This window comes from Monodelphis domestica, chromosome 8 (genome assembly GCF_027887165.1).
Source record: "Monodelphis domestica isolate mMonDom1 chromosome 8, mMonDom1.pri, whole genome shotgun sequence".
NCBI lineage: Eukaryota > Metazoa > Chordata > Mammalia > Didelphimorphia > Didelphidae > Monodelphis > Monodelphis domestica.
In genome coordinates, this window is record NC_077234.1 from 86145914 (window position 1) to 86160412 (window position 14499).

The 14499-nt window shown below is 37.4% G+C and overlaps 1 protein-coding gene across 2 annotated transcripts in view; it reads left to right on the top strand.

Moving 5' to 3' along the window:
- Window positions 1-14499, top strand: part of CMKLR2 (chemerin chemokine-like receptor 2) — a 73561-nt gene that overhangs the window by 14361 nt on the left and 44701 nt on the right. For both annotated transcript variants that reach the window (XM_056806908.1, XM_007501869.3), the window contains exon 2: window positions 4766-4905. The gene's annotated coding sequence lies outside the window, so the exon portion shown is untranslated. The remainder of the gene's footprint in view (window positions 1-4765; window positions 4906-14499) is intronic.

The following is a 14499-nucleotide window of genomic DNA, read 5'->3' on the forward strand; positions in this document are numbered from 1 at the left end:
ATATTCTGTACCTCTAAAATATATGCCACACATGTTGTCAATTAGAAAAATAACTTTTGACCAACCTTTTCTCTAAAATACATAGTCATGGTTAAACATATAAGTTATTCACATTTTAGTGTGAATTACAAGAATCAGATATTTAGGCTGTTTTTCTCTCAGGGACCACCACACAAAGTATTAGAAGTTTTAATCATGGGAAGACGAGAGAGAGAATGACAGTAGTTGTTTGTTTTTTAATTAAGTTTATTTATTTTATTAATTAATTTAGAATGTTTTTCCATGGTTACATGACTCACATCCTCTCCCTCTCATAGCCAATGAGCAATTCCACTGAGTTTTACATGTATGACAGGTAGGTTTGAAGCATGAGTCAGGAGACAGGCTTGGGTGGGTGACAAAGTGGGAGTCTATGCTGAAGTGGAACAATACATTGTTGTAGGACAAAGTCTAATGAGCCAAAAAAGCTAGCATTTCATCCTACATTCTGCATGTTCAGCTTTCGTAATTACAGAGGGTGGGAAATCAGATTTATTCCATATGAAAGGAACTAGTAACCCAGAACCAGTGCCAAAGTAAATACATTCCCAATTAGCAGTAGAAAATCTTCCTGTTGGTCATGGAAAGTGACCGATGAAGAGGAGACAAGGAAATAAATGACACTCCTTCCTCTGTTCACCAAATTGCAGGAGGAACAATTTTCCTACCCCTTTCCTAAATTTTCCTTGGGCTTTTTCCCCTACTCTCCACCTCTGGGATGTAGTTGTTTGTGTCTACGTGTAAATGGTAAGCTGAGAACAAAACTACAACCTCATTATTTTCCCTTTGTTATCTATTTTTAATGTCTAACAATATTTTACTATTGAATTTAGGTTTACTTGGTGGTTTCCAAACAAAAGTGCTGTACCAATGGGGGGCGCATATCATATTTTACATAAATAATGATTCAAAATATCCCACATTGAACTTGAAAAAAAATAGCAAAAGTATGAGTGTAAACTCAAGATTGTCTTTTGCTGGTGGCTTAGTAACTTAGTCATAGATTTTTGAATCAGACACAATAGCTAATTCAGTCCTGATTTCAGGTAGTTTTTCTTTTTTAACTCACTGCTTTCTTTTTCTACAATAATAATTTATTATGATTTTAATATTAAAAACAAAGCAATTAATTAGACTTGCTTCACAACTATTTTCATTTAAACAAACTTCATTTTAGGGTACAAAATGTCATAATTGTTTAGTTTGGTTCTTTGTCCTTTCATTTCTATTTGTTTTACTTTTTATATTGTGTACTCCATTCTTCTGGTTCTTTGTCACTTTCTATGATTTCTTAACATTTTTGGTATGTTTATTTTTATTCAGTATATTTGTCAATATGAATTAAGTGATAGATAATATTTCATAAATTGATATACCCCAGTTTTATTTACCCATTCCATGATATTAAACTTTCAGGTTACTTGTAACTATCACTTTGAACTGCCAGATTGTTTTCCAAAAAGATCTACTAGTTTGCAATTTTGCCAACAATGACTTCTTTTTCCACAACTCTATCAGCATGGTTTTTGGTACTTTTAATTAGTTCTGACAATGTGATAGCTATGAAGTAATACCTCAGTGCTATTTTGTATGTCTGATTATTAAGGAGATTGATCATTTTTTCCAAGTTATTGCTAACCCTGTATTTTTTTCTCTTGAAAATTTTTCCTGTCCTTCAAATATTAATCCATAATGCAGAATTATGGTTTCCATTAGGTTACAACAAATCACCCTTTTAACTGACCTGGTTTTTTAGAAAGCTTCCTTTTCCTTTTCATCCCTGGCTACAAATTAACATGACTAAAGTGAAACAGAGTCAAAAAATTAGGAGGAAATGTGGATAATTCATAACAACAAACAAACAAAACCTTAATGGCCTGAATCATATAATCAGAGCTAATTCACTTTTTTTGCATCTTGTACTTCTTTAATAGTTTAGTAAAGCCATGAAAGTTCTTAAATGCATAAAATGAAGCATATAGGATTACAAAGAAAATGAGTTCTATTATTATTCTATTCATTATTTTTAAAAATTATTCTACTCTATTAATTAAAAAAAAAACTCAAGTCCATGGAACTCAGATTAAGAACCTCTGATCTAGAGTGACTAATGATACTATATAGCTTATATATAATAGGTAAATGATCAACTGTACGAGCTTGCTTTATATTGGTGCATCCTGGCTCCAAGAGGGAAGGATAGAAGAAAGGAAGATGACATATACCATTTAACTCTGGAAAACTTAAGTGGAAATGTTATATTAAAAAAAAATTTTAAGGGGGCAAGTAGGTGGCACAGTGGATTGAAAGACAGGAGTTCCTGGGTTCAAATATGACCTTAGATACTTCCTATCTGTGTGACCCTGGACAAGTCACTTAACCCTCATTGCCTAGCCCTTACTGCTCTTCTGCCTTAGAACCAACACACAGTATTGATTCTAAGATGGAAGGTAAGGGTTCTAAGTAAAATAAAATAAAATAATGAGAAAAATAATAGTGTATACTGTGGATAATCAACAGTAGTGGTAGTAGTAGTAGTAGTAGTAGTAGTAGTAGTAGTAGTAGTAGTGATAATAATGATGATGATGATGATGCCTTTGTTGTAACCCTTCTCTGAAATTCTAAAATATTTGAATTCTTCCTTGATGGAAACTTCTATTGTAGGACCTCAATGATCAACGACTCCCTGTCTGACTTCAGATGTGAGAAATCAATCAGATGCACCATCATTAGACATCTCCATCCTTTCCTATAAAATAGCTTTGCTGCTTTGGGTATCCCCAGTTAAGCTACCTGGGTCAGTCAATAAACAATGATAACTATAACTCCTTTGAGCTTCATGGTGCCCCATGGTACTCCAAGTCCTACCAGATTACATCAGCCTTAGACTCACTCTTGTGTCCCTCTAAGTGGAGGTCTGAGCAGAAAGCCCTTCCCTAAACCTTCCCTTATGGGGGCTCTCAGATCTGCCATCTATTTCCCACCCACCTGCTCTCTTCTGGACTCCTCCATCGTGTCTTCACACTGAGTAACTTCTTTTTTCAGATTTCTTTTGGGTATTGTCCTCTTGCATTAGATTGTAAGCTCCCTGAGGGCAGAGACTGCCTGACTTTTTCATATTTGGATCTCCAACACTTAACACAGTGCTTGGCACATAGTAGTTTATTGACTGACTAAGAAACATTTATTAAGCACTTGTGTTATATCAGGCACCTGCTAGTTAAAGGGCTTATGCTTTCAGCAGTGACTGGATTGTCTGGCTCGGTGTAATCCTCTTAAGTCCTAATAACTGGCCCAAATAGCCTTCGTCCATGTAATATATGCCCAACCTACTACTTTTACCACTTGTTTTAGGTCAATACTTTAGATATTTAGACTTTGTTTCTTACAAAGCACTTGGCACAGTGCCTGGTCCATAGTAGATGCCTAAAAATTGTTTATTGACTGACCAACTCATCGACCAAAGATACTAAGGTCCCTCTTGTAAAGGTTATAGAAGGAATACTCAATTTGGTATCAGAAAACCTAGATTTGAATCCCAGCTCCATTATTTAATACAGGTGTGTCCCCAGACAAATCACTGAATTCTAACCCTCAGTTTTATCATCTGTAAAATAGGGATGATTATATTGGTGCTGCCAACCCTATAGAAATGATATGAGGATGAACTGAATAAGAACAAAACATTTTGCAACAAGTACTATATAAATATGAGTTGTTAGCATTATTAAATCTCTGATTATTGTTTCCACGCGCACACACACACAAAAGTTCACAATAGCCAAGATAACCCTCTAATGAGGGGATTTCATAGGACCAATGATCCACCCCCATCAGTTACTTCTCTGCTTTGCTGCAGACAAATGTGCTGGATGGGTAGGGTGGAGGTGGGAATGCTCAGCAATGAAAAAAGCAAGGCTTCAATTTTTCCAAAGCAGTAAAATCCTCCAGATTGCCCAAGGCTACTCCTAAAATACACAGGGCAGTTCCCTAGAAATGAAACCATATTTTATTCTTGTGTGTTGGCATTCTTTCTTCAAAGAACTCTAAAATAAAAAAAAATTATTATTATTAATCCCACTGACAGGGGATACTCTTTTGACAGATAATCAGCAAAAATTAATATTTTCTTTAGTCATTGATGGAACACAAGGAAATCCTGGATTTGTTTGGAAAATCTGTAGGTATATTTTTATCGCTGCCTAAAACAACATACCTGACTTTGAAATGATTTCCTAGTTAAAAAAGAAGAAGAAATTATTTCCTGAAATCAGCAAGTATAAATAAAACTCATTTCAAAGATCACTTTGAAAAGTATTTTGAAAAGTAAAATTCCTGTCTGGAATTTCTAAAACACTTTGCCACCTGGTTCCTCCTCATTTGCTATGAAATTTTTCCAGTGATTCCATGTAGACATATAAATGGATGTGTCTACATACATATATTTTTCCCTAAACAGAAATGCAAGTTAAAAAGGGAAAACGGTTGACTTTCCCTCTTGTTTAAAACTGCCTCGTGTAGCTCAAAGTGTCCATTTCTTTTTAAGAAGTCAACCAATGTTTCTCATATACACAGGCACCCTGACCAAAATGATTCCATTTTGCAATGTGTACTGCTTACTTGTCTCCCAGAGTAGATGATTATGGAGAGTGGCAGGGGGAGGGGAAGAACCACATTCAAAACTAGTTCCAGAGGGTTGTTTAAAAGCATCCTTCCTCATCCACAGTGTCATTTCCAAAGCCAAGTGAAGGAGGCTGGGAAAAACTGCACTGGAGTTGTTCTGAAATCCACGCTGTTGTTCCTTCTGGACTCCAGAGGTTACACCCAAGATCACAATAATCTCTCTTGCTGACAGAAAATTAACGGGTAAGTGGGTTCATTCTTGTACTTTCCTGTTTGTTTTCTTCACAAGCTAACACATTTGCAGTTAACTTGATGATGATTTTTGGAGACAATTTATTTACCTAACAGGATTAGAATGAGTAACAGCTGGCAGAAAAGAGATCCTGATACTGAAAAAGAAACAAAAAAAGAGGAAAAAGAATTCTTTATTTGCAGACTCATATTCTTGATCTTATGTCAAAAGTGTTGAGCGAGATTGTATAGGGTTTGCTGCAGCTGCAAATTAACTTTAAATTTTCATAAAAAGAGAAAAATAGAGCAAGAAGAAAAATTAGACCTTTTAAGTCATTTTCTCAACCTTTATATAAGTAAGAACAGTCAATAAGTTTAGATTTAGAATATGTACAATCCCAGAAATAATCAAATAACTTCTAAAGTTGATCATTGTGAAATTTAGCACTATAATTCATCTTCACAAGATGATGATGATGTAGGCAAGAATCTAAATCCAGTTAATAGGCAGTTATTGTAGAAAGAAATTTTACAAGAAGGCTTCACTACAGTTCTTTTGGTGTACCTGGATTTATTCGATCCCAGGATTAATAATATGCTAAAATAATCATGCACATAAAGTTTAGGTTTTTTCTAAAAAAGGACTAACAGTTATGTATGAGTCAGTGGTTTATGGGGCTACCTGAAGGTTAAGGCATTTTTGCATCCAATTTAGTTAAACTGCAAGCTCCACTGCTGTGGCCCCACTCTTTTCAAGGCATTTGCAGTTAGTTGCCTCTCACTGGCTAAAAAGAGAAATTTCACCTGTAATTTCTCTCTTGGATATATGATATGTCTTTCCAGGTTAAGATCAGCTTTTTTCAATGGGGATGCACAAGTTGTTCCAAAATTTCTTTCAGGATGTCTTTACCAGCAGATACTCATCTGTTTTTATTTCTTCCCAAATCCGGTAAAGCTGTCATTTCCCTATCTTAGCTCTCAGCAATAATTCCTTTCTGAATAGTTCACAGAGGGTGTGCTTTCTAAGGCATTAAATGGCTTTTAAAATTCTCAGAATCAGATGAAAGTCTGCAAGTCTATTTGGAAAGGCTTCAAGCATTTTTCCTGCCTACCTTTTTTAAATAAAGCCACCCTGTCACTCTCTCAAGGCTTTACAACAAAATATCTTAACATTCTTGCTTCAAAATCTGCCTGTCTCTTTAACTGCTTTTCCCTTTTAGTGTTTAAAGTGCAGCTCTCAGGTTCTGCTGATGAGGAAAATCATAATGGAAACTTTATTAATCAATTTGGACTTGATGTTTATTGAGGCATTCAAAAGTTAAGCCTTTAGACTAGTGCAAACTTTTCCGTCCTGATTCACTTCTGTATTGTCAGATGACCCTTTAAATCAGAACTTCTAAACTTTTATTCAATTATGGACTCCTTTGGCAGCTTGGTATAGTCTGGAACCCTTTATCTTAAAATCATATTTTTAAGTGCTAAAGAGATAAATAAAATACATGCAGAAAATATATAGGATAACAAAAGAAACAAATTATATTGAAATACAGTTACCAAAATCCACAGGAATGCTATATGTATGTATAGCAAACTATTCCATTCTTTTCTGTTGGATACAGGTAAAACCCTTGATTATAGCTCTATCTTCCTCAGAAGAAGAGGGGACTCTACTATGATCTCTTAGTTTAAAATCCTGACTTAATTTTTTTTTCAAAAAACAAAACAAAATAAAATATTCCTAGATGTCTCTAAAAGGAGTGGAGAGGGAGGGACCTTTCTAGCTGTTTTTCCTTAAAGAGTAGCCACTATTGACCCCTGAAACCCCTGCTGTCTCTCTAAATCTATAACCCCACACTATCCTTATGGACCCCTGATGGAGAGACATGGACTATATGCTGAAATAGCATATTAGCTTTAACACTGATTAATTGATTGATTGATTGGATCCAAAGTGAATTTATTAATGAATAATGTTAACCTGAAATGAGATCTCTGGGGTATTGCCATGATACTCTGCCATTTATACTACTCAACAATTTTTAAATAGGTGGCATATTTATCAGATTTGTCGATGAAATGAAACTGGAAATGGTTAATACATTGCATATCAAAAAAGACATTCTCAGTAATGCCAGACTATGCTAAAGCTAATAAAATGTAATTTATTCTTACATTTACATTTTTTAAATGCACAAGACATGGGGCAGCTGGGTAGCTCAGTGGATTGAGCGCTAGCCCTAGAGATGGGAGGTCCTAGGTTCAAATCTGGCCTCAGACACTTCCCAGCTGTGTGACCCTGGACAAGTCACTTCATCCCATTGCCTAGCCCTTACCACTCTTCTGCCTTGGAACCAATAACACAGTATTGATTCCAAGATGGAAGGTAAGGGTTTAAATAAATAAATAAATGCACAAGACAAGAAAACTGTGGCTAGAAGACAATTCACATGGAGTTGAAATGGCCTTACAGGTCACCTAGCACAACTCTTTAAAAAAGAAAATTTTGTATCTTTCAGAATCTTAGCAAGAAAGCCTTCTATTCCCAGTAGATTATTTGTGGCAGGTGGCAAGCTCCCTAGGCTACAGGGCAAGGTTCTCCAAGTCAGCTGGTACCATCAGGTTTAAATTCCTAGAGCTAGAATCTCTCTGTTGTAGACCTCATTCTAGCTTAGATTGAGCACTCCTTGGGTAACCAGACTCATACCCAAGCCCGATGTGGTTTGTGTCCAACTACTTAGGCATGACTCCAACTTAGTTAAGATAATGTTGGTGCAAAATCTTGTGCCTAAGTGAAGGACAGAGTTGATGAGAGAGGTTTGGGAGAGAGAAGAGAACATTTGTCTTCCAAAAAGGAACATGGTGCCAAACTCTCTTTAGGACCAACTGTAGACATATGAAGAGAGAAACAATGATTTTAGAAGTGACAAACCCATAAGAGGAGCCATCTCCTCAACACATCCTTGATTTCTAGCTGCCTCCCTAGAGACTTTGGAACACACTCAGGACCTTTCTCTGAGAGCTGTGTTATCTCACTCTGTATTTTTTCGCTATACTCTAACTGTTGGTTCTTTCTTTGAATAAATAAGTTTATTTGCAATTCATTATCTGTAATGGTTTTCTGTGTTACTAGAATTTGCTCGGAAACAGTTAAATTTACAGGTAGAAACTTGAGATGACTTTTTCCCCTTTAAAGGCATCCAAGAAACAGCTTTTGCTTTGAATCAGTCATTCTCCTAAACTAGCAATATTTAGGTGAGCAAATAGCTATCATCAAAATCTAGTCCTCTTCTAAGAGACTTGAGAACCTCATGGCCAGTTTCATGGCCCTCCCTTTGGAAACCTCCAGAGAAGAATCAAAGTCCACTTTGAGAAGGGTGGGCAAGATTCCAGAGATATCTGGAATCTAGAATACATACTATAAGCCCCATTTAGACAACCCATGTGGACATACCTATCTTATATGGACATACAGTGAACACACCTTTCAAATATTGCTCCCAATTTTAACCTCTGATAACAAGACTATACTCAGTCAACTTCCATGAATGTAGGGACTTTACTCTCAACAAACTGCCAAGGGTTCTGGGGTTCCTCAGTTTCTCAATCCCCAAATCCCTTCTACCCTCCCAATTCCTTATCCATCATACCATGTAACAACTTTTTTTTTTTTTTTATGAATGAGGAACACCCTACCCAAGTAGCAAAATGTAGACTAGAACCCAGATTCTAATTAGGGCAGGAGTAAGGGGGAAGACAGAGAAATAAAGATAAGCCCAGGCAGCAGGGGCATGTGTGTGTGCATATATGCATATATACATATATGTTGGTATATATTTATTGTGCATGCAGACATATATGTATTTACACAGACATATAATAAATGAGTAAAGCCACAAAAGGCTTTAAATCTCAAGCACACATAGATTAGTTAATAACATTCTCTCTTAAAGTAGAATGATTTCTAAATGAGCCTCCAATGCTCTTGACTCTTCCTCACCAACCTTAGCCAGTCACCAAGTCTGGTCAATTTTACATCAATAGCCTCCCTTCCATCTATCCCCTTGTCTCAGCTCATACAACTGTCTCCATCCTAATGATGCCACCTCATCCCCTTTCTCCAGGACTAGCTCAACTGCCTCCTAATTGGTCTCCTAATCTCCAGTCTCTGTCCTCTGCCATCCATCTTCGACACAGCTGGCTGTTAAATCTCTCTTCTTAAAGTACAAGTCTGATTGTGTTGCTCCCCTGCCCACAAAGCTTTAGTGGTTCTTAGGATAAAATAGAAACTCCTTTGTTTGCTATTTAAAAACTCTTCTTAGTCTAGACAGATTTCACATTCACATAAAGCCCTACATGCTTTAACTTCCAGCAAAACTGCCCACCTTTGCCTCCCACCCTCACTCCCTGCTTGGAAGGTGCTCCTTTCTCCCCTTTGATTCTCGGAATCCCTAGCTCTCTTCAAGGCTTAGCTCAGTTTTTCCCTTAAATAAATCATCTCCTGATCCTCTCTCTTGTTACTGCTACCCATCTCTGGGAAATGATTTTGTATTTACTTTTTTGTAAAGATGTCCTTTCCCCTGCTCATCCCTTCAATATATGGTAAGGTCCTTGAAGGCAATGACTTTTGAATTTGTATTTCCAACAATTAGCACGGAGCCCAGAATGGAGCAGGTCATCCTCATCATCATTCTCATTTATAATACTCGACATTTAGGTATTGAGGCAGAGAGTTGGTACAGTGGATAGAGCACTGGGCTTGGAATCAGGGAGACTCATCATAGTGAGTTCAAATCAGGCTTCCAACACTAGTGATGTGACCCTGGGCAAGTCACTTAACACTGTTTGCCTCAGTTTCCCCATCTGTAAAATGAGCTGGAGAAGGAAATGGCAGACCAGTGTCTTTGCCAAGAAAATTCCAAATGGGTTTGTAGAGAGTTGGAAATGACTAAAAATGACTGAATTGCAACAATAACCTTTAGGTATAATAACTTAAGATTTACAAAGCACTTTACTTACATTCTCTCTTTTGATAAACACTTACAGAAAAATTTCAGGGCACTCTCACATCTTGTCGCATCATTTGGCATTACAATGTGGGATCATTCTGATTGTCAAAATATAGCACAGATTTTGACACAAAGGATGAAGCATTGAACTAGTGGTTGGGTGTCTTGGATTCTGGATTCTTGGATTCATAATTTTGAGAGAGATTACATGGATAGAGAATTGGCATTGAGGCCAGCCAGACCTAGTTCCAATCCAGACTCTGCTATACTATCACTGAGCTCTCTATGTTCTTGGTCTATGGTATCAAATTCAGATAGAAAGTATTGTTATTCAGGGGGCAGCTGGGTAGCTCAGTAGATTGAGAGTCAGACCTAGAGACAGGAGGTCCTAGGTTCAAATCTGGACTCAGACACTTCCCAGCTGTATGACCCTGGGCAAGTCACTTCACCCCATTGCCTAGCCCTTACCACTCTTCTGCCTTGGAACCAATATACAGTATTGACTCCAAGATGGAAGGTAAGGGTTAAAAAAAAAAAGTATTGTTATTCAGTAGTTTCGGTTGTCCAACTCTTTGTGACCCAATACGGGATTTTGGTTGGGGTTTTTTTTTTGTTGTTGTTGCAAAGATACTAGAGTGGTTTGCCATTTCCTTTTCCAGCTCATTTTATAAATAAGGAAACCAAAGCAAATGGGGTAAAGTGACTAGCCCAGGGTCATATAGCAAGTAAGTATATGAGGCCAGATTTGATCACAGGTGTTCCTGACTTGTGGTCTGGTGTTCCATCCACTGCACCACCTACCTGTCCTCAGATAAAAACGGGGGTTCCTAAGTGGTACATAAAGATCCCTAAATCATATATAAGGTTCCCTGAGGTGGCATGTTTATTTAGAAAATCATATATTAACATTATTTATGTCCTATTTATTTCCATTTATTTAAATTAACTATTTCCAATTACATTAAACAATTTTTATTTTAAACCCTTACCTTCCAACTTAGAATCGATACTATGTATTGATTGGTTCTAAGACAGAAGAGTGGTAAGGGCTGGGCAATGGGGTTAAGTGATTTGTCTGAGATCGAATTTGAACCCAGGCTCTCCCATCTCTAGACTTTGCACTCAATCCACTGAGCCACCTAACTGCCCCCTTCCAATTACATTTTAATCTGAGTCAGCCTGAACTTGGGAGTGTTGTGAGCCACAATGTAGTATTTGATAATTCTTCTTTAGGCAACTTTCTAATACTATAAATAACAGAGATGATGGTGACCTTCACTGATGGAGTGAGTTTCCCCACGTCCGACGTCCCCCTACATCAATGGAGTCACAGGTCTAGTCTATGAAAGAAGAGAACTGGACTAGATAATCTCTGTGATCCATTTCAGCTCTAAAATTCTCAGGACTAGAACCAAGATGGCAGCTTAGTAGCAACAAAAGCCAAAACCACTCTGACTACCTTCAACTCTAAAATTCTAGTTCTATGCTATTTTCTGTATCAAAGTTTTATAAAAATAACAAAGTTGCCAAGGAGCAGACAAAAGTCTGAAGGCCACAACCAGACCGGAAGACTCTTTGCAAAGAAATAGGGGAATATCTTGACTGATAAGAAATAAGGCATTTCTACCAAAGCAATACTATATGAAGGATTCAAAGCGTGACTAGTTTTAGGCAATTTTCCAAGTATATAATTGAGCTTACACAGACCAAGTGTGAAGTAAGGAGCACTATTATATTTATTGTCCATTCAAATTCTTTATCTATTTTATAACTTTGTCCTATCCTCATTCAATTTCACATTCATCTTGTCATTTTTCTCATGATTCCTATGCATTTTAGCTACTGTTCTTTTACTTTTGTGATGAAAGTCAATATGAGGAATACAATCCAGTTTACTTTCACAATTTTGTAACTTTTAAATGAACATGCAATTTGGTTTCCCCAAGAGAGGGAGTTAAAAAGGTACTCGATGTACAGCAGATGTAGGGGATGGGTATTTATTTCTTCACACAAAAGGAATGATATACACAGAACCTCCCCTGATGAAAAAAAACAACTCAAAACAGGATTCATTAGTTTATAACCACTATTTCGATCCCCTGGGAAGATATTTAAGCCTCATCAGTACAGAAAGCCATTTGTGAATACTCATTAGGCATTTTAGATTTGCTCTGCACTGTCTAAACCAGGAGTCAGAAAACTATGTGGCTTGTTTTTGTACGGCCTGATAGCTAAGAATGGTTTTTCTATTTTTAAATACAATAAAACTTTATTTAAAAGTTAAAAAAAAATTCTTAACTCCTGTTGGTTGTTAAAAACAAAAACAAAAGCTGAATTTGTAATGCCTGTTCTAAACAACTCTGGGTACCTGTTTTCTGGTAGAAGCCAGGCTTAGATCAGTCTCAATGTTCCTTTCTGATACAGAATCTTCCCCACCTGCTAATATGCTGAATCTACTGGACTCAGTAGTTCCAGGATTCTCAAACTCTCAGGATTCCCATCAAGCCTAGAAATATCAACATCTAGAGCTACAGTCGTCTCCTCAGGAAAGAAAACAGAAAGTAAAAAATACAGCCAGGGGCCCAGAGTATGATAGAGGCTGGCACTAGAGAAAAAGTACCAGACTGAAGAGTATATGAAATTGATCACCTCGACAGGGGACGGGCCCAGGAGTGGGAATACTGAAGAGAGAAGAATCTGGTGAGGAGAACAGTGAGGGTCTTTCAGTCTTGAGACTTCAAAGAGAGATGTTGGGGAAAAGACTTTCTCCTGAGGGTTACCCATTTTTCCTGCTGGAGACTAGAAATCTTTCCCCCCAACACTTCCCAATTGAAGGAACTTTCTGAAAAGAAACCTGAGCAGACTTTACCTCAACTCCTGTTGCCCAGGGGTGAATCAACCTGACTTTCTCTCAGGGGGGCTCAGGCTGCCAAGGCCTGAGTTCCCCCCAAACTTGAGGAGGGAGGAAAAGGGTTTAGAGATAGGGACCCCCTTTTCCCACATTCCTTTTCTAGCTGTTGCCCAGTAATATGCTCTAATTCTGTGTTCTGTGGTGACAAATTTGATTCTTGTGGGTTTACTGCTTCCTGTAGAACTGCTATTATGTTACTGGAGTGCACAGGTTCTACCGTATCTTTTGGTTCAGGTCCTTGTGTATCTACTCCCTCTTGTGAATCTGTTGACATAGAAACCATTCCCTCTATGGTGGTATCTTCTGGGAATTACTTCAATACAGATCCACTTGCCCCTATATCAATGAGAGTCTTGTAATTTTAATCTCCCACTTTGATCTATACATAGGGTTCTTGTATCTCTGCCTCATATTGCAAACTAGCTTTTCTGTTGTTTGCATGCACAGGTTTCCCATTATCATCTTTACTTTCTTGCCCCAGGGTTTGTAATACACTTGTATCACTTTGGACCACTGCTGTCTGTGAGCTAACAGCTTGATCAGAGGAAAGGTTTGTGTTTGTATTAATTTCAGTTTGAGAACTGCTTGGATGAGGTTTCACTATCAAAGACTATTCTGTTCCTACTCCCTTACATTGTTTTGCAGTCTCTGGTTCAGGGAATATAAAGTCATTGGAAGTTTGATATTGATCTGTGCTAAACCCATCCCCAGAACTGGTATCTTTGAGTGTTATAGGATTTCGTGGGTAAAAGTCTTTGGCTTTTGGGTTTAAATTAGTTCTTCCCTCATTTTCCTTTCTTTCCCCTCTTAGATGTACAAATGTATCAGCTCCAAAGTCTCTTGTAACAATGTGTCATTTGGCTATCTTGTCAGAATGGTCTGGATAATTAAGTTGCTGTTTGAAACATTTGCTAGCCCTGTTTGATTTTCCACTACCTAGATCCATTCTGCACACTAAAAAAATTTCAAAAAGGATGTAATCTGTTCTTTGCTGTTCTCCATGCAGTTTTGTGTGCCTATGTATTGTGAGCCATAAATGTCATGTTTCATGTCTACTATTATCTGTGCAATTTCATTTTTCCTCTTTAATAATAGCTTTTTGGTTTGTACTTAAGTTGCTTCCCTTGGCATCTTGCTGAACTCTCTGTTTTTCCACCACTAAAAGTTTAAAGTTTTCATTTTCCTTTCTACCATCTCCCTTTTTTCCCTTTATGCTTATGCCCTCATTTTCCACCCTGGGGTACCCTCCAAATTTGTCTCTTTTTTACTAGATAGTACTAGAGCCTGGCATCATGCGGTATAATGCTTATTTCTCCCTCCAACTTCTGAATAACAGGGTTTTGCTCCAGAAGCTATTGCTGCTTCCATGGATTTCAGGTCTGGGGTCTCCTGTTCTCTAAGTCTGCAGTGAGAGCAACACTGCTTGCTGTTAGAGTCCTGTCTCCCATAGTTTTTGTTATTATATACTTTTCCCTGATAATATGCATTTTTACCTTTCCCATCTCTCTTATTTTGGCCTTGTTCATAGCGATGTTTAATCGGGCAGTTTCTTACTATGTGTCCTTGACGAAAACATAAAAAGCAAGTCCTGTTATCTCTTTGCACCCTCTGTTGACTTTGGGGTGTCTGTCTATACTGTGTGGTTCGTCTGTTAAATGTCTTAATTGTAGCCAGGTTTTTAACCTCCTC